Source organism: Carettochelys insculpta, chromosome 7 (assembly GCF_033958435.1).
Source record: "Carettochelys insculpta isolate YL-2023 chromosome 7, ASM3395843v1, whole genome shotgun sequence".
Taxonomy (NCBI): domain Eukaryota; kingdom Metazoa; phylum Chordata; order Testudines; family Carettochelyidae; genus Carettochelys; species Carettochelys insculpta.
In genome coordinates, this window is record NC_134143.1 from 866,650 (window position 1) to 889,968 (window position 23,319).

A 23,319-nucleotide genomic window follows, 5' to 3' on the forward strand; every position below is an offset into this window, starting at 1 on the left:
TGGAAAATCATAGGAGAAGGGAGAGATTCCAGAAGACTGGAAAAGGGAAAATATAGTGCCCATCTATCAAAAGGGGAATAAGAATAACCCAGGAAACAACAGGCCAGCCAGCTTACCTTCGGTACCAGGAAAGATAATGGAGCAGGTAATTAAAGAAATCATCTGCAAGCACTTGGAAGGTGGTAAGGTGATACGAAACAGCCAACATGGATTTGTAAAGAACAAATCATGTCAAAGCAATCTGATCGCTTTCTTTGATAAGATAACGAGCCCTGCGGATAGGGGAGAAGTGGTAGATGTGGTTTACCTAGACTTTAGTAAAGCATTTGATACTGTCTCACATGATATTCCAGTAAAAAAACTCTGCAAATACAATTTAGATGAGGCTTCTATAAGATGAGTGCATAACTGGCTGGATAACCATACTCAGAGAGTAGTTCTTAATGGTTCTTAATCCTGCTGGAAAAGTATAACAAGTGGGGTTCTGTAGGGATCTGTTCTAGGACCGGTTCTGTTCAATATCTTCATCAACGATTTACATATTGGCATAGAAAGTACACTTATTATGTTTGCAGATGATACCAAGCTGGGAGGGGTTGCAGCTGCTTTGGAGGATAGGGTCATAATTCAAAATGATCTGGATAAATTGGAGAAATGGGCTGAGGTAAACAGGATGAAGTTTAATAAGGACAAATGCAAAGTGCTCCACTTGGGAAGGAACAATCAGTTTCACACATACAAAATGGGGGAGACTGTCTAGGAATGACTACAGCAGAAAGGGATCTAGGGGTTCTAGTGGGCCACAAGCTTAATATGAGTCAACAGTGTGATGCTGTTGCAAAAAAAGCAAACATGATTCTGGGATGCATAAACAGGCGTGTTGTGAACAAGACACGAGAAGTCATTCTTCCGCTCTCCTCTGCGCTGGTTAGGCCTCAGCTCAAGTATTGTGTCCAGTTCTGGGCACCGCAGTTCAAGAAAGATGTGGAGAAATTGGAAAGGCTCAAGAAAAGACCAACAAGAATGACCAAAGGTCTAGAGAACATGAGCTATGAAGAAAGGCTGAAAGAATCGGGCTTGTTTAGTTTGGAAAAAAGAAGATTAAGGGGAGACATGATAGCGGTTTTCAGGTATCTAAAAGGATGTTATAAGGAGGAGGTAGAAAACTTGTACTTGTTAACCTCTGAGGATAGAACAAGAGGCAATGGGCTTAAACTGCAGCGAGGGAGGTGTAGGTTGGACATTAGGAAAAAGTTCCTTACTGTCAGGGTGGTCAGACACTGGAATAAATTGCCTCGGGAGGTTGTGTAATCCCCATCTCTGGAGATATTTAAGAACATGTTAGGTAGATGTGTATCAGGGATGGTCTAGGACAGTGATTGGTCCTGCCATGAGGGCAGGGGGCTGGACTCAATGACCTCTCAAGGTCCCTTCCTGTCCTAGCACTCTATGATTCTGTGATCAATAGATGCCAGTAAATATCCATTTCACTCCAGAAACTGAAATTCCAGTTTGGAATTACTGAAGGGCACAGACAGGGCCCAGAGGGATGAGGCGACGGGAGCCCTTGGCAGAGTTGGATTTCAGGCTGTGGAGTTCTGAGGGTTCCAGATCTGCTCTTGACAGTTTTGGTTTTAACGGTTACAAGGTTTGGAGTTTGGAATGGGTGTCTGCTGCCGTTCAGTAATTACTGTCTGAGCACCGTATTGTTTCACCTCCTACCATGCAGAGCTTCCCACGGCTCTGCCCATTGAAATGGATAAAACCTTTGCAGCTGGGAGCGTGTCAGGAGATAAATGTAAAATACTGTAAATATTAATTCTGTCAGAACTATGTATTAAATTCACTGAATTCTGCCTAGGGCCAAATATCACCCCTTAGACACACCCAGTTCTGGCAGCTTATCAGGAGTGGGGGATTCTGGGGTCCAGGTGCAGCCCCAGTGACCTGCCACAGCAGCACAAGTGGCAGATTGCAGGCTGGGCGCCCAAGTATGGTCGGCTTTTCCCCAAAGCCCCCAGGGCTGCAATGACACCAGCTGGCTCTGCCCACTCCAGCCAAGAGCCGAGTCAGTTCCGGGAAGGGGAATGCCCAGTATTTGCTGCAGGCCGGGCCTAGTCTGAACTGAGGAAGCTGAAACTAGCCCTGTTCCCCAGCCCAGAGGGAGCCACGGCTGCAGTGAGCCCTATGAAAAGTCTCCAGGAGGAAGCGACGTGTCCCATCTGTCTGGAGCATTTCAAGGACCCCGTGATTACAGAGCGTGGGTACAACTTCTGCCCAGCCTGCCTCAGCCAGTGCTGGGGGTGGGGCTGATCCAGCCACCTCCTGCCCTCAGTGCAGAGAGACTGTGTGGCAGAGACACCTGCGGCCCAACAGGCAGCTGCAAACGTAGTGGAACTGCTCAGAGGGCTGCGTTTGCTGGCAGTGAAGGGAGCCGGAGGGGACGGGGTGTGTGGGGAGCATCAGGAGGCTCTGAAACTGTTCTGTGAAGAGGATCAAAGCCCCATCTGTGTGGTCTGTGACGGACCCTGGGCTCACCGCGCTCACATGGTGCTGCCCACAGAGGAGGCTGCCCAGGAGCACAAGGGCGGGAAATTCAGTCTTACATTTAAATTGAATCACTGGCTAATGTGATTGGCACTTTCCTGACACACTCGTCATTCAGCCCGTGAAGCCTTCCTGGCGCAGGAGAGGCTGGAAGGAAATAACGGATCTCTCAGTGCGGGAACAGAGGCAAACTCTCCAGTGTCAAAGGAGAGCTGGTGTGGGGCACTTCCTGTGAGGTACTAAACCCTTCTGCAGGGCAGCCCCCGCTGGGGAACTGGAGCCACTTGGGACCGAGGGGAAGGGGTTAACGGACAGTGAGGCTAACTCATAAGGGCTGGGGGGTGGTTTACGCCAGAGTGCTGCCTTTGGGCTGGAGGAGAGGAAATTGGGAACTGGAGTTGCTATCAGTGATTTATATCATAGAATTTCCTGCTATTACCTGTGTTTCCATCTCAGGAGTTGTGAGAGACCCTGAGGAGACCTGGACTTTGTGCAACACACTTATACATGCTTGACTCCAGCTGCTGGGTAGCAGAATGTGAGGTGTATTGGTGTAGTGACTGCTACCTCTGGTAGATAGTAAGAAGGCTTCCACCCCTCTTCCCTGTGTCATGGGTTCACATCCCATCCTAGGCAGTTTCTTTCCTGCCTTGATATTGATTGTCTCAGCCAATACAGCAGCTCTCTCCCAGCTTGTACTGACGTCTTGGCCTTTGGTAGCACATGGCTGTTCTTGTTCTCCGATTTGGTAGAAGCAGAGACAGTACAAATTGTGAGGGGCACAATTCTCGCCAGGCACATAAAAGAATGAAAAGTTCCTGGAGGAGAGCTGTCTTGGTGGCTGTTAGCCTGAGCAGCCAGGGATGGAAACCTATGGATGAAACAGCTCTTATAACAGACACACCCGGGCTACGTCTACACGTGAAGCCTACATCGAAGTAGCCTATTTCGATGTGGCGACATCGAAATAGGCTATTTCGATGAATAACGTCTACACGTCCTCCAGGGCTGGCAACGTCGATGTTCAACATCGAAATAGGCACAGCGAGGGAACCACATCGAAATAGGCGCAGTGAATTCACAGGGTAACTGACATCCTCTCTGCACACACATTTACAAAGTGTGCAGACACCATGCGGCTGAATATGACACATTTGAAAGACTCTGAATGATCATCTGCCAAAACACGAGCAAGCTGCAGACTTTTGCAGTTCACAAAACCATCCCTGTTGCATGTACAGCACCATCACATCGAGCTCAGCAAATCTGTGAGGGCCCAGGCCCAGGCCCAGCAGCACAGAGGATACCAAGAACCCACACCTGACTCCCTGCCAGCCCCAACACGTGGGCCTGCCCAGCTTTGCTGGTGTTTGGATCCTGTAAGGCACCAGGGTGAGCTCAGCTTGTGCTGGGTTGAGTCACACAGACCAGGCAGGTCAAGGGGCCATGAAGGACTAAGCCCAGCATCACCAGTCCATCCAGCTCAGAGTGTGTGAGTCTCACTCGAGGCAGGAGGGAGTGTGGGGAAGGTTTGGGAGGTGAGGTCAGGTGCAGTGGGTGTGAGAAGTGATGATTGTTCTTCCTCCACAGCTGGGTTTGCTTTGCAAGGCCGAGTGTTGCTCAGAGAGCAAAAAGTCTTGAGTTGAACTCCCTGATGCTGCCCCCAAAGAGTGTGTTTGCTGCTCTCCTTGACTTTGTGTTGTTCCCAACATTTTTCTCCCATTCAGAGTGGTTTGTGACCTGTTCAGAATGTGAAGTTAGTTTCTTCATTTAGACCTGTGAAGACACCTTGGAAATGACCTTGGAAATCAGAAGTTTGATGCAGAACTTCTCAGGGCACTGGCTGTTTGTTCAAACCTGGTCCTGGAGCATATCCCAAGCACCCCCTCAAAAGGGGGCTTGTTGGTCTAGGGGTATGATTCTCCCTTTGGGTGGGAGAGGTCCAGGGTTCAAATCCCAAAGAAGCCCTTTTCCTCATGCTCTCCCTGGGCAGCTGGTGGCCTTGCACTTATTCTTCCTCAGTTCATTTGCTCAGTGTGTAGAAGTAGTTGAATGGAACTGGATGGCTCAGCCCAGGCATTAACTCTGCCAGGATGAGGCCCCTGCCAGTGACTACACCCCTTCTCTTCACTGTGGCAGCGCGTCTTGCTGGCAGAAACCACCAATGCACATCTTGCAACTCAGCTGTGTTTTGGATAACTTGGCATTTCCCATCTTCTGAGCAAAAGGCCCTTCAATTCTCTGTCACTCCTACAGTGACCCAGGCAGTCCACTTGTTCCCTGCCACAGGCCCAATCTATGCTACACCAGCAGGGGCTGTTGGGGGAACCCAGGCCCACTCTCCCTCTGGTTCCAGCCCAGCAGGGACCCTACTCCAAGTACTTCTTGGCTTTTCCCTCCCAGCTCCCACTGCTCCTCCCCTGCATTGCGTCCTACAACTCCCCCTTCATTTGGCTCTCCTGTCTATGAACCCTCAGCCTTTCAAGTGATGGCCATTTCCCAGCAGCCTCTGTGTTACTAGCATCCATCCTGCCTTTACAGCCCCATCTGCTCCCGCTGGCAATCGCTCTGTGCTCCTCGTCATTTCCTCCAGGTGCAGCCTGGGCAGTGATTCCTTCACAAGCCTGTGCTGGGGGGATGTCCTGCCACAGTCACCGTCTGGTTTAGTTCACGCTCAGGACTCTGAGTTGTTCCAGTCTCTGCACGTGTTTTGTTGCTCTGGTTGGTTCTTGGGTTTGGTTCTTTTTTGAGGCCAAGCAGAGCAGCAGGGGACATGGCAGGCAGCTGTCCCAGGTGAGAAACCCCTCATCTTGCAGACCAGGACTGTAGCCTCTCTGGTAGCCCCAAGGTTAACTACGACATGAGCCTTTGGGGGCGGGCGTCACTGCATGCTCGTCTCGGCGCCACCTTCTGACCCATGGCAGTGGGGCTGCTGTTAGCCTGGCTCACTCAGGTCTTGCTTTCAGGGGCTCTGGCCAGTGCCTGCAGCTCAGGAACTGGGGCCTTTTCTGCTGCTGCATTGGTCACTTCTGCAGTTTCCTCTCTGGTAGGGCTGTGCTGCTCCTGGGCTTGGGGCCTTTCTGGGGCTCCTGGCAGCTCTGCCCCAGCCTGGTGAATATTGCCTGCTGAGAGCCACGGGCTGGTCCCTGTGCCTGGGACAGGTCCCGCTGCTGCTGTCTGACTATGATGGAGCCAAAGAGCTCTGAGCTTGTCCTGCACCATGAGGTCTTTGTGTGTCAGACTCCTGACTCCCCCAGTGCTGGCTCTGGTTCCCCTGCCCAGCACAGCCCGTGGTGAGCAGGCCCTGCATGTGCACGTCATATTGTGCCTCTGTGCGATCAATGGAACAGAAAGCTGAGCTTCGCAGGCTGGGAACTGACTGCAGCTGAGGGCTGGGTTTGCTCAGGGCTGGTACTTTTGCCAAGGGAAACGTGCAGTATTTAAATCCATTTCAAACATCTAGTGCAACCCCCCCACTTACTGGAGAGGGAGATGAAAATATATTTCCTTTAAGGAAACCCTGTGAAAAGGAGCATTGGGGACCTCTTCAGCTGCAGTCAAATGCTCCACCACCTTGTTATTCACCAGTGGAAAATGGTGAGAGGTTTGTTACAATGGAGAAGTAACTTGACCTCTCTCAGAAGGAGTGTGAACATGACAGTCTGGCCAGCCCAGGAGTACATGGTGCCGGCCTCCCAAGCCTGTCCAGAAAAGGCTTAAGTTGCAGGTTGCCTGGTGTAATGGGCAACACTCACTCAGAATTGTTATCTGTGCAGTCTGAGTTGAAAGCTCAGTGGGATCTCCTGGTACAGTGAGGGCTGGCTGGAAATCTCTGTCTGTTCAAGGGCTGGGCCTTTTTTATCCACAGGCACACCTGAGTGTGGGACTTTTCCTCATGCTGTGTGAATGAGGCTCACTGGAGCTCCACCAAGAGTATCTCACCTTCAGAGGAACCTCCCGGAAATTGGCCCATGTCCCCCACTGGTTCCAAGCCCTCCCCATGCACCAAGCCAAAGGGGAATTGGTTGCTGTGTTCACCTCAGCTGCTCTGAGGGAGGCTGTGGCTGAAACCCTCCTGCTCTCTCCTCCCACTCAGCCAGCCACTGTTTTACTAAGGGAGGGGCCCCTCCTAATCTCCACTACCTCCCCCCCACCAGCAGCCACCCCAAACCTGGCACTGCACTGAGTTAGCTGCAGTAAATGATAGTAGTTGTCAGGCCACCATTTCCCGCTGGTGTGGTCTGTCCCCTGGCTCAGCCACCCCCCAGCCTGGCCCACTCTCCTCCTCAGCCAGCAGTTTAAACCTGAAACCAGCACAGCAGCCCCCACAAACCAACACGCTCTTTCTTCTTCCTTTCCTTTTCCTCACGTAACCCTTCTATTTATGCCTGGTGCTGCCAGAAGGGCCGGGCTCAGCTCCTGGGGGGTCTCCTGTCAAGGGTACAACCAACCAGCTTCAGCCCCCACCCAGTGGCCTGGGACAATTTCACCCCCGTGCTGGGTGCCTGTAAGGCGGTTCTGCCCCCTCGCAAGCGCAGAGTCTGAGATAGAAACAGCCTGTTTAATGACCATAACCCAGCCCCAGGTTACAGTGACAGACACAGTGTATCTAAGCAAAGAAGAGACAAACCCCCTTCACCCAGATCCCATCCCCATATGCAGTAGAACCCAGTCTCTTGCTGGGGCTCTTGGCCCTTCACCACACACACACAGTTACAGGGCCTGCCTCCCACAGTGCAGTCCAGAACCCAGAGCCCACACGTACATCACCAGGGCAGTACAAGCTGTCCACTTGTCTGCAGCATCCTCTGGCTGCCTCCTGCCAGCCACTGGCTTCTTACCAGCTGGCAACCATCATCCCCCACTCCTTCTTCCAGCCACCTGCCAGTCACCATTGTCACTCCCGTATCTATTACCCTGCTGGGAATTGCCCTGAGGCAGATCCCTTTAATTTCAGCTTTGTATGGCCTGAGCTGTTACTTTGTAATGTCAGCTCCAAATATTTCCTGTGGGGTTTCACCATTGCTTTTTTATGCAGCTCTGTTTTTTAACAGGTGGAGAAGGTTAGTCAAACCAGGTTTATAACTAGGTACCCAAAGCATAGGGAGGCCCAAAAGCACTCAGCCAACTGAGTAAAACAACACCTCTTTTTTCTTGATTTACAATGCTTCAAAACAGGGAGCCCTGTGTCATCAATGTCTTATGCCACTGTGGCGACTGCCCTGTCCCCCACAACAACCCAGAGCATTGGTGAGATCTCACAACTCCCGCACAGAGTGTCAGCTTAAATTGTGATTTTACAACAATATGTTTACAATAGACCAAATCTCATGGCTGACTTGCTACCCATTAGGCTTTGCCTGAAAGGTATCACACAGGCACACCTTTGCATTCTTATGCAAACCGTCTCTGGGAGACACGTTCCTCCCAGCCTCAGGAAATCCCAGCCACAGTAACCTTGCATTCCTGCTGCCACGTTCCCTACACTTCCATTGTACCTACTGATCTGTTAACCGAAGGGAAGGAAGAAACTCAGGCACTGAGCCCAGCCCACCGGCTCAGAAGACAACCAGGCTGAGGCTTACACCAAGCCCTCTTTGCCACACCCAGAAATAGGGATCACTGAGAACCTGTTTTCACCCCCGGTGCAGCCACAATGCCTGCGGTGCAGGTCAGTCATTTTCTCCACTGGATTTTCCCTTTCTCTGAGAGGCGCGGGGGCTGGCTCCAAGCAGAGTGCTCTGGTGAGTTTTCGTGGGACAGACCCACTTCTTCAGACCACAGCCAGAGCAGAACACACTCAATATTTAAGGCACAGAGAACCAAAAACAGTAATCAAAGCTGACATCTTCAAACTCTCTCAGACAAAGAGTTAATGGGCACAAAATGGACATGAAAACATTCCTGATTCCCAAACTAGTCAGTGTACATTTTAATGGAGTGGGCCATTCTGTTAATGACTTAAGAATTTGCATCTTATTGAAGAATTTTTATTCCGCTTTGGAAAAAGAGACTGCTCAGCTCTCTTTCATATTCAAATTCGACACATTAACACGTGGTTAGAACCGGGATGCAAATTTTCTGGGATACTACAGTGGCTGTTTTGCATACTTGGCTTCATCTAATTTTTGACTGCCCTCCCGCCCCGCCCCTCTGCTCTCTGATTTGCTGACCTTGATAATAAATTTTTCTGATTTGTCAACCTTGATTACTGTTTTTGGTTCTCTGTGCCTTAAATATTGAGTCTGTTCTGCTGTGGCTGTGGGCTGAAGAAGTGGGTCTGTCCCACGAAAGCTCACCTCAAAATTATTTTGTTAGTCTTTAAAGTGCTACTTTACTGCTTTTTTGTTCTGGAGAGAGAAAGTTTAATGAAACTCCATTTGTAAAACCACTCTGGAGTGGGGGAGGAAAAGGAGCCGGGGAAGCGGGTTTGTCTTGCAGGGGCCTGAAGATCAATGACTCAAAAGAGAGTGTCTGTCACTTGCGTACAGAGGAACGGCAAAGACCAGGGCAGGAAGAGGAGAGGGCTTGTGCTGCCAGCGGGAGAGAGTTCACTCCATCAGTCTCCTCAGGCTGAGGGCAGGTGGTAACAGGAGCCTCTTGGGTACCCACAGATTTGAGTCTCTTCCTTTCCCACAGTGGCCCATTTTCAGGATCTGCTTTTTCGCAAGCAACCCCTTTCTCCTTCTCCAGAACCCAACTTCTGTCTGACACACGTGGGATGTGGCCACACGAGCCTCTCTTTTGCAGGGGCTATGGGAGTGCGCCACTTCAGAAGATGCTGTGATGTAGGGGGGTATGTGTGTGTGTGTGTGTGTGTGTGTGAGTGGCTCACAGAGGGGGTGGGGCTCCTGCTGAGGGTAACCTGGTGACCAGGTAACACCTTTGTACTGCAGACAAAGCGGGAGGTGGAGCCCAAGGAGTTTCAATTGAAACTGGGAGTTGGGAGCAGTTCGTCTGGGCTGGGAGGGAGAGAGACAAAGGAGGGGGCAAGGCCCTGGCTCTGGGGGCCCCTCAGGGCCTCCTCTTCCCAACACGGATTGGACTGGCTGTCTCTGCCTACCGTACTGACTCTCCTGTAAGATGCTGTGTCCTGTCAGCTAATAAACCTGCTGTTCTCCTGCTGAGGGAGAGTCAGCCCTGCCCATGGATGGGGTGCAGAGGTTGGGAAGCCTGAACAGATGCTAATCAGGCAGTGATGTCAATATGCAACAACTCAATAGCATAAAAGCAGCCTCCTGCACTTCAAGAGGACCACTGCTGCAAGGACCCTATCTGATTTACGAAAGTCCCACCTTTGCCTTGCAACTAATAGGAGGGAGAAAGGGTTTTACCCCAAATGGGACTTGAACCCACAATACTTGGCTTAGAAGGCCAATGCTTTATCCATTAGGCCACTGGGGTACTCAGGCAAATGAAAGCAATGAGGGATAAAATTCTCTCTCATAAATGTACGTTTCTTACCTGGGAAGACAAAACATTTGCTCTTTCTTTGTATTTGCTCTTTCTTTGTTGTGATTTTGAGAAACACCCATGGACTAACTCTGCAGGAGCAACAAAGGAGTGACCCACACCCAGCTAGATGTCAAGTTACCATCCCTGGCCATTCACCACTAAGGGACATGTAGGTAATAGAGTCACAGTTCCCGTGAAAGGCAGCTGCTCAGTGGGCTGTACGCCGTGAGCTGCCTGGCTCTGAGACTCACCAAGGATCTTTCTGGCACCCAGAGGAGCATGTAAAATAAGGGACATTGACATGATCGTTTCTCCTCTCCTCCTGTACCTACACTGAAGGCAGCAACAATGTTGGAAAGACAAAGAAACCTGTGACTTGTCCAAACCAGAAAACCATCCCAGCAAGCACAAACTGCCAGAAGTTATGGGGAAGGGAAACCTTCCAATCTGGCTCAGCCTGAGAACATTTAGGAATTCGACCAGAATTTCTCTTTTCTTTCTCTTGGAGCAGTTCTGGACTCCAGCTCCAATAGCACCTCGAAGCACATGCAACTGATCTGCTTGTGGGGAATAAATGCTTTTTAACGTTTCATCTTAGCTGCTGCGGTTTTGATTGACATCTGGGGAGTCTGTGCAAGGTAAAGTGCAGGGAACTGGGCTTGTTGACCTCGTGAGGTCCCTTCCAGTTCTAGTACTCGAAGAAAGAGACTGGAGCATGGTCACCCCTTTGATTTACTGAGGGACTCAAGAGGGAGCTCACTCTAATAAGATGGTCTACAGCTGTGTAATGTGAGCCTTTTGTCAGAATGAGTCGGCAGCAACCAGGGCCTGTTTCAACATCCAGGGGTCCCTTTTCATCCACTTCACACAGAACCGGCTGGAGCCCCCACCCAGTAGCCCGGGAAATTCTCACGCCCCTAGGCGCCTCGCAGAGGCAATGCTTCCCCACTCACAGGCAGAGAGTCTGAGTGGAGAAAATAAGCTTTGAATGAAAGAGGCAGAAAAGTCACATGGCACAAGCTTGGGGAAATACCAAACCCAGAGTTCGCAACCAACCCTCAACTAAGTGTCCCAGCTCAATTAGATGGAGCAGCGCCCTTTGCCTCTCAGGCTCAGCAGTCCTCTACTGTAAAGAGTCAATCCACACACCCAAACTTTCTCCCTACCTGCTTCAAATGTCCCACTTACAAGTCTGCCCAGTCCGTGCAGGCCCTGACACGTCACATTGGACTTGTCTACACTTGCCCCTTCATAAAACTAAACAGGAAGAAGGGACATTTGAAGAATAGGGGGTCCCTTCGACAGGCCCCCATCTACACAGACGGCACAAGATTAGAAAGTGGCACTTTTCAATCGTCGTGTCCTCCGTTATGCTAATGAGGCACTGAATATTCATGGTGGCATCTCCTTTGCTTCTTCTGACCTCACTCATGACCATGCCCCTTCCGAAAGGCTGGTGTCGATGGGGCCTTTGACGCGTTCCCGCACTGAACAGGAGGTAATGCAACCTCTGTGCTGGACCATCGTTCCGCTTCCCCTGCCAGCTGCCCACCCGCCAGCACACCTGCTGGCTGCTTCTCACACCAGATGCCCCTCTACTCTCTTGTGGGTTTTGCAGTGGACAGAACCCTGGGGTTGTAGCACTCCAGGGCTTCAGCTACCCGCTCACAGGGGAGTTCAGTCCCGAGTGGTATTCAGCTCTGGACCTACGTACAGCATCTCAGTCTCACCAGGATGGATTCTTCCAGAATAGTTATAGACCCATCTCCAGCTCTACCTTCCAACAGCAGGGGGAAGAAATAGTCAAACCAGTTTTCCTGCTGTATCGCCCAAAGGCTTCCAGCAAGCTCAATCAACCACTATTCCTCCCCTTTTCCACCTCATAATGCTTTGATGGAGGGAGCCCTGTGTAACCCATATCTTACACAGCAGTGGTGACTGCCCCGTACCCCACAACACCTTCAAGCATTGGTGGGACTCCACAATTCTTACCCTGGGTGACAGCACAAATTGTCACGTTACAACAACAAGTTATTTACAATAGATGAAAAATCATTGCTTCACTTGCTCCCATCAGGCTTTGTTTACAAGGTACCACATGGGCACCCCTTTACATTTTCGTGGCAAAGACCTCTGAAGGGCACATTCCCCAATCCCCCAGCAGCACTGAGTTCCTGCTGGCACGTTCTTCACAACAAGAAAAAAATTCTGAGAAGCAGGAGATGAGCTGATGCCTCCTTGCGTACAGTTCATGAGCAGCTCAGGGGACCGTTCCTTCAATTCACCTCGCAGGCCCCCTCCACACTGACAGTGGTGTGACAAGAGAGCAAAAAGGCGTGTGGGGGAAAAAACTGCTCTCAGGGTTAAAAGAGGTTTTTTCACACTAACCAGACTCACTCTGTAAGGGGGTACAAGGGGGTCATCTGCACTTCTTTGAAGTCCCCACCCTGTCACCGAGAAGTCCCTATTTTGTTGCCTAGAGACAATTTATCCTGTAGGCTCCTCTGTCTGGGTTATCAGGTACCTTTGTAGTGTAAACTGGCCTCAAGCACAGCTGGTGTTTGCAGACACATCTCAGGGCAATTCTGCTGAGACTTTCATATGTTAAAGAAGACAATTAACGACTAAACTGTCCAAACAAACTGGAAAGAGTCCTTGGAACTGGTTCTCATGGCTCCCACTTCTTTGGAAGCTGGCAGCCTGCATGCATGCATCATAAAGTTTCCTTTTAGATCTCACTCTTGCCTCACTGCTTTGACCTCCAGCCTCGGACCTTTGGGGGACACTGTACGCCAGGGGAACAGGGTTCCCCAACACCAGCCAAGAAAAAGTCATGGGTGCTCAGAAAATACACTTGCTTATGGGTTGCATGGTGGAAAGGGCAGTACTCAGGACTTTCAATTCTGCAATCTGAGTTCAAATATCAGTGGGACCTGGTGGTTCTCTACTGTATACCTCTTCTTTTCCAAAGGCTTGGCTATTTTATCCCCAGGAGTACCCGAGTGAGTGCTTTATCCTCCTGCTGGATGAATGAAGCCCATTGGAGCCAGGTGTCTGGTTGGGCTGACTCACCAATCCACCTGCAATATATTGGCGCCCTAGAACTCACCAGTGTGTGTAGAGATAGATGTGGTCTGAGGTTGTGTTTCTCATGGCTGCCCCTGATGCCCTCACAACTTGTCCTGGAGGTGCCAGGCTATTCCTATTGCACACATGGCACTTAAAGAAAGGAGCACCAAGACCAGGCTAAAAAAATCATGGGACAGCAAGAGTCCCAGGCTGGAGTCCAGCTCACCTGTCCTGCTGATACTGACACCTCTATGGGATGGCTCAAAAGCCACAGAGCACCTGAGGGCAGTGCAAGAGGAGGGGAGGACCATGACCTTATGTGGCCTGAGAATCTTCATAACGTCTCTGAGCCAGGCTGCTCCCCACCACCAAACCTTCACTAAGGACACCCCCAAAGCAGCGTGTGGTCTACAGGCAGCGTCACAAGGTGGGAGGAAATCAGCCAAATCCTCAGTGAGGTCTCATAACTGTGGGGCTCATTTTAGCTGTGGGGCAGGAGATGTGTCCTGAAGAGGCTGTTCCCCAGGTGGAGACAAGCACAAAACAAGCCAGAGCTTGCACAGGGTTCGGCACAGTCACATGGAGACCTGCCCCAGGCCCTGTGTCTGGTTCTGCAGATCAGTCTATCGCTGTTGGGGCAGAGAGGAGATTGTGACATTCATTCCCCCTCGGGCAAGTGTCTGTCCCTTTCCCAGCTGTGTACTGCACAGCTCAGGAGCTGGAAGAGACCAGAGCCCCTGAGCCAGCCTTGGGAACAGCCCCTTCCCTTAGAGGCAGCTGCCCACGTCCCACTCTGCAGCTGAGCCAGGGCTGCCCCCTCCTTGCCAGGGCACTACACCTTGACTATGCTTGGGGCCCTGCTCAGCCCAGGCAGAAGCTCTGCAGGGGGCACAGGTGAGTGCAGCGCTGTTGGGCTGACACAGGCTGGGCCCAGCAGCAGCCAGCCTGTGTCCCGCGTGGTGACCAGCCCACATTGCCAGCATTTCCCCTCACCTCTGACACAGACGGCCCCCAGGCAGCCCCTGGGCAGTGTCTCAGGGCGTGTGCAGCTGTGTTGTCCTGGTGTGGCTAAAACTCAGGCTTTGTTGAAAGCAAGATTTGAACCTCCACCCAGGAAGCCCACTAGATTTGAACTCCAACGCCTTAAACACTCGGCCATCACAGCTGTGAGACTATTACTGCCCCCAGGCCAGAAACCCTGGTGAATGCTCGGTGGGCCGAGGCTGGTCAGGAACACTGCCAGACAGCTGGGGGGTTTTGCTGCCCTCCCCTTTCCTCAGCCCCGGCCCCGGCAGTGTCCCTGGAAGCTGTGTGCTTGGGCGGCTGCTCAGGAGAGATGCAGGTGCTGCCTGGCTAATTAGCAGAGCCCCACAGGCAGCAGCCGGTGTTTCTCTTGGAGGTGCACATCTGCCCAGGCCTTGGTGCACTGAGCAAAATGTATTCTATGTCCCTAGGGAACATTTTAGGAAACTGTGGCCCTGGGGCAGCAGATGGTCGGGGAGGGGGATCATTCTGCCCTGGAGACAGTTCAGTGTAAAATAGGAAAAAAATAGTTTTCGAATTCAGAAAATGTTGTTGCAACAAGTTGCAAATAGAAGAACAATTTCATTTACACGCAGCAGCTTTCCAAAAGCCGGCACCTCGGCACACTTCTCACAGTGGAATCACTTCCTTCCTGAGCTCATGGGAATAAGGGGACTTCGAAGTAGGGGGGGTCCTTTCGAAAAGGAGCCCTGTCTGGATGCGCCGCCTGGTGGCGAGCCGCGTCAATTTCGAAGCGCCGCTGCCGCCCGCATGCTAATGAAGCGCTGACGATGCATTTCAGCACTTCATTAGAAACTTCGAAATGGCCATTTGCGTGGCCATTTCGAAGTTTGGGGCACGTGTAGACACGGCCTATGGCTCCCCAAACCAATCCTGTGGCAATCCCTGGCCAACGACCTGGAGCCTTGTATCCCCCAGACCCTCCCCTTCAACCCATCTGAGGGGTTGCAGAAACCCAGCCAGGAGTGAGGCCAAGGTCAAGGAATTCTGCTGCTCTGAGGGGATGAGGAGCTACTGCTCCACATGACAAGTAGGTGCCAGGATGCTGCAGTTTTCAGCCACCTCTTGACTGGCCTGAGCTCCAAGGGACACCCCACCTGCAAAGCAGACCAACGATGGAGCAAAATGAAGGAACTGTGGCAGGTCTACTGCCAAGCCCATGATGCGGCCACCATCTGTCCCACTTCCAGGAGCTCAACAGCCTCCTGGGACCCACCTGGGATACCACCAGGTCAGATGGAGCCCAACTGGATAACAGGCTGTCTGGACACCCTCACACAGGCTGTGACCACCCAGCTGGCCCAGCCGCCCACTCTCTCACCAGCCACTTCTACAGCCCCTGCCCAACATGTCCTCCACAGTTCCACAGCTCTCCCCACACATCCGCCCACAGTCCTTAACATTGCTGCCCTCTACCACCCAATCTGCCTCCAACCCCTCCCTCCTTTCTCGCAGCCCCTAATTAACCCAAGCGTATTGGACCCCTCCCTTGCTCTCACCTCCTCATGATCCCAGCCCCATCCCAACCCTGGTGGGAATGTGGAGTATGGCCCCCTGTCCCTTCCCTAGAGACCTCTCACAGTTCTGTTGCCCCCTTCCACCCCTGGACCTTATGTCTGAGCAAACGCACACCATGAGTAGACACAAGAAACCTAGGTGGACATGCTCTGCTAACCAGCTGGGAAGCACTGGAATCTCTGCTGAACACTCACACAAACCCACACCTTACACAGAACACTGACGGCGGCTGCAGCACAAAGATGGAATTTCCTCAAGGAGGTGATTTTTCTCCCCAAGTCTTTTTTTCTAAGGCAGCAAAAAGGGAATGATTTCTGGTACCCCTCAGGGTTTTCTCGACCAATTAGGCCTGATTTTGGCAAGAACAATTTAGGTTACTTATGTCAGGAATGTGCCGGGGGAACTCAATGCTGCTGAAGGCTGGGAGGAATGTGTCACCCAGAGATCATTTGCATGAGAATGCAAAGGTGTGCATGTGTGATACCTTGCAAAGAAAGCTTGATGGGTAGCAAGGAAGCAATGAGGTTTTTTTCGATTGTAAACACATTGTTGTAAAATCACAATTTATGCTAACACTCAGCAGAAGAATTGTGAAATCTCACCAATTCCCCAACTCATTGTGGGGGACAGGGCAGTCGATGTATCTGCATAAGACATGGATTGCACAGGGTTCCCTGGTTGAAAGCATTGTAAGTGGAAGAAAAGAAAGTTGCAATGCAGTTTGGTCCTTGGTGTTGTCTTTGACTTGGTGCTATATATATGGCATTAGCTGAAAAGAAACAAATGAAGAAGAAACTACCAGTTTGCCACAGTGAGTAGGGGAATTTTTCAATGCTCATATTTCCAAATTAGGTGGCAACCAAGTACCCAAGAGACAGGAGCTCTTTTTGGCTCTTATTCTGCCCCATCTTTAGATATCAAAGTTTCATGAAAAGAAAAAAAACACATTGAGGAGGAAGGCAGCGCTCTTAACGATTCTTCCAGAAATGAGTTGGCCCCACTGAAGAAATAACAAGAGACAGGAGCACTGGTACTGAGCAAGTGACGACTTACAGGTTAGGCCAAAGTGCTAACCACAACACTGCAGCACACACTGACAGTTTGGTGCTTTTCTGAAGTGTTCTCGGCAGCCAGTGCGTCAGCCAGATTCTCTTTGAAGAATGGGCAAGCAAAGGGCACCAAGAACTTTTAAAAACATCATCAATAACAATGGTGCAATCGCATCTCCAATTCCCTCTTTCACAAGGAGACGAAACACAGCCAGACCTTCCAACCATCAATGTTCATATCCACTCAAAGTTTCCTGCCACCGCCCCGGGGCTCCTTCAACAAAACAGGAAACCAAAGTGCAAGACCATCAATGGATTCTCTTCTAGCCAGTGTTTGCACCCACAGCACTTAGGAGAGGCAGACACGGTGTTCCCAGGCTCCATCCCCAGTGCACAGGAGGTCCAGCAGCACAGTCACAGCCCTGCCAGGCGCAGGAGAGGAAGCAAATGTAAACAAGCCAACTGGGCATCCCCTCTGTCCCTCCTCCACCAACCTGAACCCCAACCTGGCATCCCCCCCTCACACTCTGTCTCCCATTCCCCACTACCCTGAGCCATGGCTGGGAATTCCCTCTGACCCTGCTGCCCCTCACCCCCTGTCCTAGGCCCCTGTCTGATGTCCCCACAGACCCTGCCTATCCCCTCCCTCTGCTGCCTTGATCACAAGATTAACATGGCCCATGTTCCCTGGCAGAGGGTAACACCATCACCCCCTGCTGCACGGTGCTTCCCATGGAGGGACCCCAGCCTGCTGCCTGCTCCTGAGTTCAGCTGCTCCAGCTCACCCAGAGCACATGGCCTTGCACCAGCAGCTGTCCTGTCTGCTCTCCTACCCACAGGCACAGAGCCCAGAGGAGCAGAGCCCACAGCTGTCACCCAACTCCAGAACCTTCTGCGTGTGCAGTGCTGAACCTGCCCACCACAATGACTGACCTACAGCTCACTGCTACCTGCTCTGGGGCATCACCATATTAGTTACATGGCTCACATGTGCATCACCACTTTCTCTCACCTGAGGCAGCCCATGGCCATGGCTTCCTCCTTCAAATTCAGCCTCCAGGTCAGAGCTGTTCTTCTCAGCAGGTGGGAGAGGAGATGTTCAAATGCTCTTTTGTGCCATTGCACACAGCCAAGCAGAGACAGCTCCAAATGCCCCCTCTACATTGAGAGCTTCCTGGGGAGCAGCCAAGCAGGAGAAGAAGGGGGGCCTGGTCTCACATTGCCATGGAAGAAAAGGCTGCAGAAAAGCCACTTTCAGTGGAGAATGTGGGTATCAATCCCATTACCTCTTACATGCAAAGCCAGCGCTCTGCCATCTGAGCTAACTCCTCTCTGGCTAAAGAAAACCTGTGCCCCACTCACCTCATTGTTGATTCCATATGTCCCTGCCGCTTCCCTGGCTCCTTTCCTAAGATGACACTTGTAAAACCAGTTCCTATCAGCTGGTTGACTGTGTGGCCGCACTGCCAGAGTAGGAGGTTCACCATCACTTTCCCAAGAAGTTCATGTCTGAATGATGCATCATTCTTACCACTGCTCCCACAGAAACCTGGAGTAGGGGCTGGGACAATGTCAGGAGAGACATTGAAAAGAGGCCAGTTGGGGATGTCAAAGAAATCAAAATGATGGCCTCTGGGAGAGAACTGCAGCCAGCTGGGTGTGTGCTCCTGGAAAAGACTCCATGCGAAGAGCAGCAGCTGAGGTGGAGAGGGCAGAGCTGGGTTAAGTGAAAGCAAAGGAGTGATGGCCCTTTGGGGGTTTGTCTATTATCAGAGCTGTTCAATCCATCGGACAAAGGGGGGTGGCTGCACTACAATGACAGAACAGGGATGGAAGAGACCTAAAAAAGCCATCAAGCCCAGCCCCCTGCCCGAGGCAGGACCAGACCCATCAGATCAGCCCCGCCAGGGTTCTGTCAAAACGAGACTTAAACATCTCCAGAGATGGAGACTCCACTACTTCCCTGGGGAGACCGTTCCAATGCTTCACCACCCTCCGAGTGAAAAAGTTTTTCCTAACGTTCAACCTGGACCTTCCCAACTGCAACTTGAGTCCATTGTTCCGTGTTCTGCCATCCGTGACCACTGTGAACAACCTCTCTCCAGCCTCTTTGCAGCCTCCCTTCAGTAAGTTGAAGGCTGTTATCAGGTCCCGCTTCAGTCTTCTCTTCTGCAGACTAAACAGTCCCAATTCCCTCAACCTTTCTTCATAGGTCACATGCTCCAGCCCCCTCACGATTTTGGTCGCCCGCCTCTGGACCCTCTCCTGTGTATCTACATCCTTCCAAAAACTGGGGGCCCAGAACTGGACACAGTACTCCAGATGCGGCCTCACCAAACCCGAATAAAGAGGAATAATCACGTCTCTGGATCTACTGGCAACCCTCCTCTTGATGGGACCTAATATTCCGTTAGCTTTCTTGGCTACAGTGGCACACCGTTGACTCATGTCCAGTTTCTCGTCCACTTCAACTCCCAGGTCTTTTCCTGCAGAACTACTACTGAACCAGTCAGACCCCAGCTTTTAACAATGCTTGGGATTCTTCCAGACAAGGTGCAGGACTCTGCACTTGTCCTTATTGAACCTCGTCAGATTTTTTGCAGCCCAGTCTTCCAATTTGTTGAAGTCACTCTGGACCGTAGCCCTACCCTCCAGCATATCTACCTCTGCCCCGATCTCATTGTCATCCACAAACTTGCTGAGGGTGGAATCCAACCCCTCATTCAGGTCATTGATAACTATGTTGAACAGACCAGGATCCAGAACCGAACCGAAGTGGAACTCCACTAGTAACCGAGCGCCATCCCGACATTGAGCTGTTGATCACTTCCCGCTGGGCCCAACCTTCTAGCCAGCTTTCTATCCATCTTACCGTCCGTTTATCCAATCCACATTCCTTTAACTTGCCATCCACACCACCTGTGAATGCTGAAGTCGCCTCCCATCAGGTCTCTTGATTGCTCCCTGCCAGCCACTCAGACTGTGTCATTTTTTTTGGGCCTCTGCTCATAGCAGCCAGAGAGGAAGGACAGGCTCCCTGGCCAAGGCTGTTGGTGGATGGTTTTTGTTTCACTTAGAACAAAAGTGTTCCCTTGGCTCATTGAAAGGTACCGCAGGCTGTCTGATTGCTGGCACTCATAGGGGCAGGGAAGGCCAGGCTCCAGGCCAGCCATACAAGCAGGAGCACATGCCAGGACACAAACGACATCCTGTGTTTGTTGCTGATTTCAGCTTGGAAACTTTTGGGATAACCAGTGCACCACAGAATCTCAGCTGGCTTCCTCTGAGCCTCCCCTGCAATGCCATCCACCTGTGCCGCATGTGCCGAGACACATGGATAGGCCAACCTGGAGAAAGTGGTGGTGAGAGGCCCTAAGAGCTGCCTTTCACTAGCTCAGTGGGTGGAGCAGTGGACTTTAGGGAACTCTCAGCAAGTTCTGTGTAGTTGAGTGGACACAATGGGGGTCTTTTTAGACTCCCCTTGCTGAGGAAGAGCAACAGAAGAAAGGAACAGCCTTCAAGCAGTAAGGTGTCTGGAAAGGTCTGACAATGCCCTTTCCAGGAGTGCTTGCCAGCAGCAAGGACCCCACTAGTCACTAACTGCTCTAGGGCCTTTGTTTGGGAAAGGTCTACAGAAGCCTGGGATTGAACCAGGGACCTTTAGATGCTCAGTCTAACGCTCTCCCAACTGAGCTACTTCAGCAGCTGTGTAAATACCACCCCATCACTATGGGAAATGTTTTTCTCAGCTATTGTTGCCTTTGCAAGTGTCCTTGAGAGGCAGGAGGAATATTGGCAGCTTCCTTCAGCTTGAGTTCCTCTTTTGCCCCATTTCTGCCTAACTTCCTGGTTCACCCAGTGGCCGCAGGGGACTGCAGGATACTGATGGTAAGGAAGAAGATGGGATCTGACCCTTTCACCACAAGAGTATCTTACCACATCCTGGCCACTTAGCCTCAGGATCATTGTGTGACCGGATGGTGCCCAAGCTTTTGGAGAGGGGCAAGAAGTAAGCAGGGCCACTCGTGTGTAAAGGCCAAGAGTTACAAAGCAAAGCAACCCCAGGAAGAGTCTTTGAAGAAGTGACCCATCGGGATGAAGCATCCAGGGGTCCTCAGGTGCTCTCGGCCATCCTCCCTGTTGAAGGAAAAGGTCCAGGATCATTGAACCATGGAGATAAATGTGTGGTTGTGCAGATCATGTCGGAGAGAGAGCGAAGGTTTCTTCAACCGTGGGATTCTCTTCTGGGCATACATGTTGCAAGGAGGAGATGGGATGACTTAACAAAGAGAAGATTCAGGGGCAGAAAGAGTCCCATTATGGGGTCAGGAACAAGGTGAGTGGGTTAAGAGAGTTGTTCCCAGGCAGAGGAGTTAGCTCAAGTGGCAGAGCGCTCAAACCCTTGTCCTGGTGTAAGTGAATAACACAAATTCAGAGCTCCTCCTTTTCTGGCTCTGTGTAGATCATTTATAGGTCCAGGGCACAAACGGAGCTGATGTGGAAAGACATGACACGACAGAGTGCTGAGGAGGACAGTGAGCTGGCAAAGGGTTTTTTTCTGCCCTCTTGGGGCATATGGGGATGGAACTGAAGAGAAGAAAATCCTCTTTTGCTCTCTGAGGGTGACAGAAACATCAATTGCTCCTCTCCAGACCTGAGGCCAAGAAGAGACTTTTCCTGCCTAAGGCCAGGAGCTCAAAGGAGACAGAAGCTGCGTCTACACGTGCACGCTACTTCGAAGTAGCGGCAGTAACTTCGAAATAGCGCCCGTCACATCTACACGTGTTGGGCGCTATTTCGAAGTTGAAATCGACATTAGGCGGCGAGACGTCAAAGTCGCTAACCCCATAAGGGGATGGGAATAGCGCCCTACTTCGACGTTCAACATCGAAGTAGGGACGTGTAGACGATCCGCGTCCCGCAACATCGAAATAGCGGGGTCCTCCATGGCGGCCATCAGCTGGGGGGTTGAGAGATACTCTCTCTCGAGCCCTTGCGGGGCTCTGTGGTCACCGTGGGCAGCAGCCCTTAGCCCAGGGCTTCTGGCTGCTGCTGCTGCAGCTGGGGGTCCGTGCTGCATATACAGGGTCTGCAACTAGTTGTTGGCTCTGTGTATCTTGCACTGTTTAATGAAAGTGTGTCTGGGAGGGGCCCTTTAAGGGAGCGACTTGCTGTTGAGTCCGCCCCGTGACCCTGTCTGCAGCTGTGCCTGGCTCCCTTATTTCGATGTGTGCTACTTTGGCGTGTAGACGTTCCCTCGCTGTGCCTATTTCGATGTTGGGCTGAGCAACGTCGAAGTTGAACATCGACGTTGCCAGCCCTGGAGGACGTGTAGACGTTATTCATCGAAATAGCCTATTTTGATGTCGCAACATCGAAATAAGCTATTTCGAAGTTGGGTGCACGTGTAGACGTAGCCAGAGAGGGAGAGAGGGAGAGCAGAGCCCTGGCTGGGCATCTCCTGGGATCATGATTCTAGCTAGTTCAAATAGTTCTTTTACACCCCTGAGAGACACCACCCAGTTGTCTAGCGCGGATCTGTGCAAAGAGTCACCCCCCTTGGGAGTTAAACTTCCCCAGCTCCTCTGCCGGATGGGATCTAAACTCCAGCAGAGCGAAGCAGGCCCAGGTGTGGCTGGCAGGAGTCAGGTGTGGGCAGACAGCAGAGCTCAGGCTGAGGCAGGCCTCATGGCTTAGCTGGCGAAAACACCTCCCTTCTAAACAGGAACCCACGGATGTGTCACTACCAGCAGCTGCACCTCCGGGTGCCCGAAGGAGGACAGGTGAGCTGGGCTGCTGCCCGGAGCCATCAGGCCCACCAAGAGTGGGTCCATGTCTGGGAGGTCCTATGGGAGTACTTTGACTGGGGTGGTCCTAGTGAGCACCACCCAGGCCACCCCTGGTGCACCCCCTGCACACTCACACCACGGCCTGCACACCTCCCCCACCACCCACTGACCACCCCCACCACCCACTCACTGTCCCTATCACCCACACACCAGCCCCATCACATGCACACCGCCCCCACCACCCGCTCACCGCCCCCACACGTAACACGGGTGTGTGTGAAAATAAAACTGATTCCTTGTTAAACAACCAAAAAGCTCACCTCTGAGTGTGGAACACAACAAACACCATCATGACTCAGTACGGACATGGGGGAAACGAGATACACTAACTATTTTCATGGGGGGACGGGGCGCATGGGACTGCCCAAGGGTGTGGGTGCTGATGGGCACTGGTGGCCGTGGCCTAATCCGTGGGCTGTCGTCTGCCAGGCCCAGGCATGCCAGGGTCATGCCCTGAGGGGTGTGTGCCCTGGGGGGTACGTACCTGGCAGTCCAGCGCCGTGGTCAGGGAACGCCCGTTGGGCAGATGCCTGGCTGGAGCCGTAGGAGGGGATGTCCAGCACAAGCTCAGCCTCACTGTTGGACCACTTGGACGGTGGGTGACTGGCTCCTGCTCTGGCCCTGGGGGTGCGGGGCTGGGCTCCGGTCCAGACTCAGGCTCCACGTCCTGCTGGGGCTCCTCAGCCATGGCGCCAAGGAAGGCCGGGGAGAGGAGGTGTCGCTGGGGCCCAGGATGGCTAGGAGCTCGCAGTAATAGGGGCAAGTGGTGGGAACAGCCCCACACCAGC

General features: G+C 52.0%; 1 non-coding gene across 1 annotated transcript; it reads right to left on the reverse strand.

Moving 5' to 3' along the window:
- Positions 1 to 20,312: 20,312 nt before the first annotated feature.
- Positions 20,313 to 20,385, reverse strand: TRNAL-GAG (transfer RNA leucine (anticodon GAG)). The gene has a single exon. It is a non-coding gene; the product is annotated as a tRNA-Leu (tRNA).
- Between the last annotated feature and the right edge of the window lie 2,934 nt (positions 20,386 to 23,319).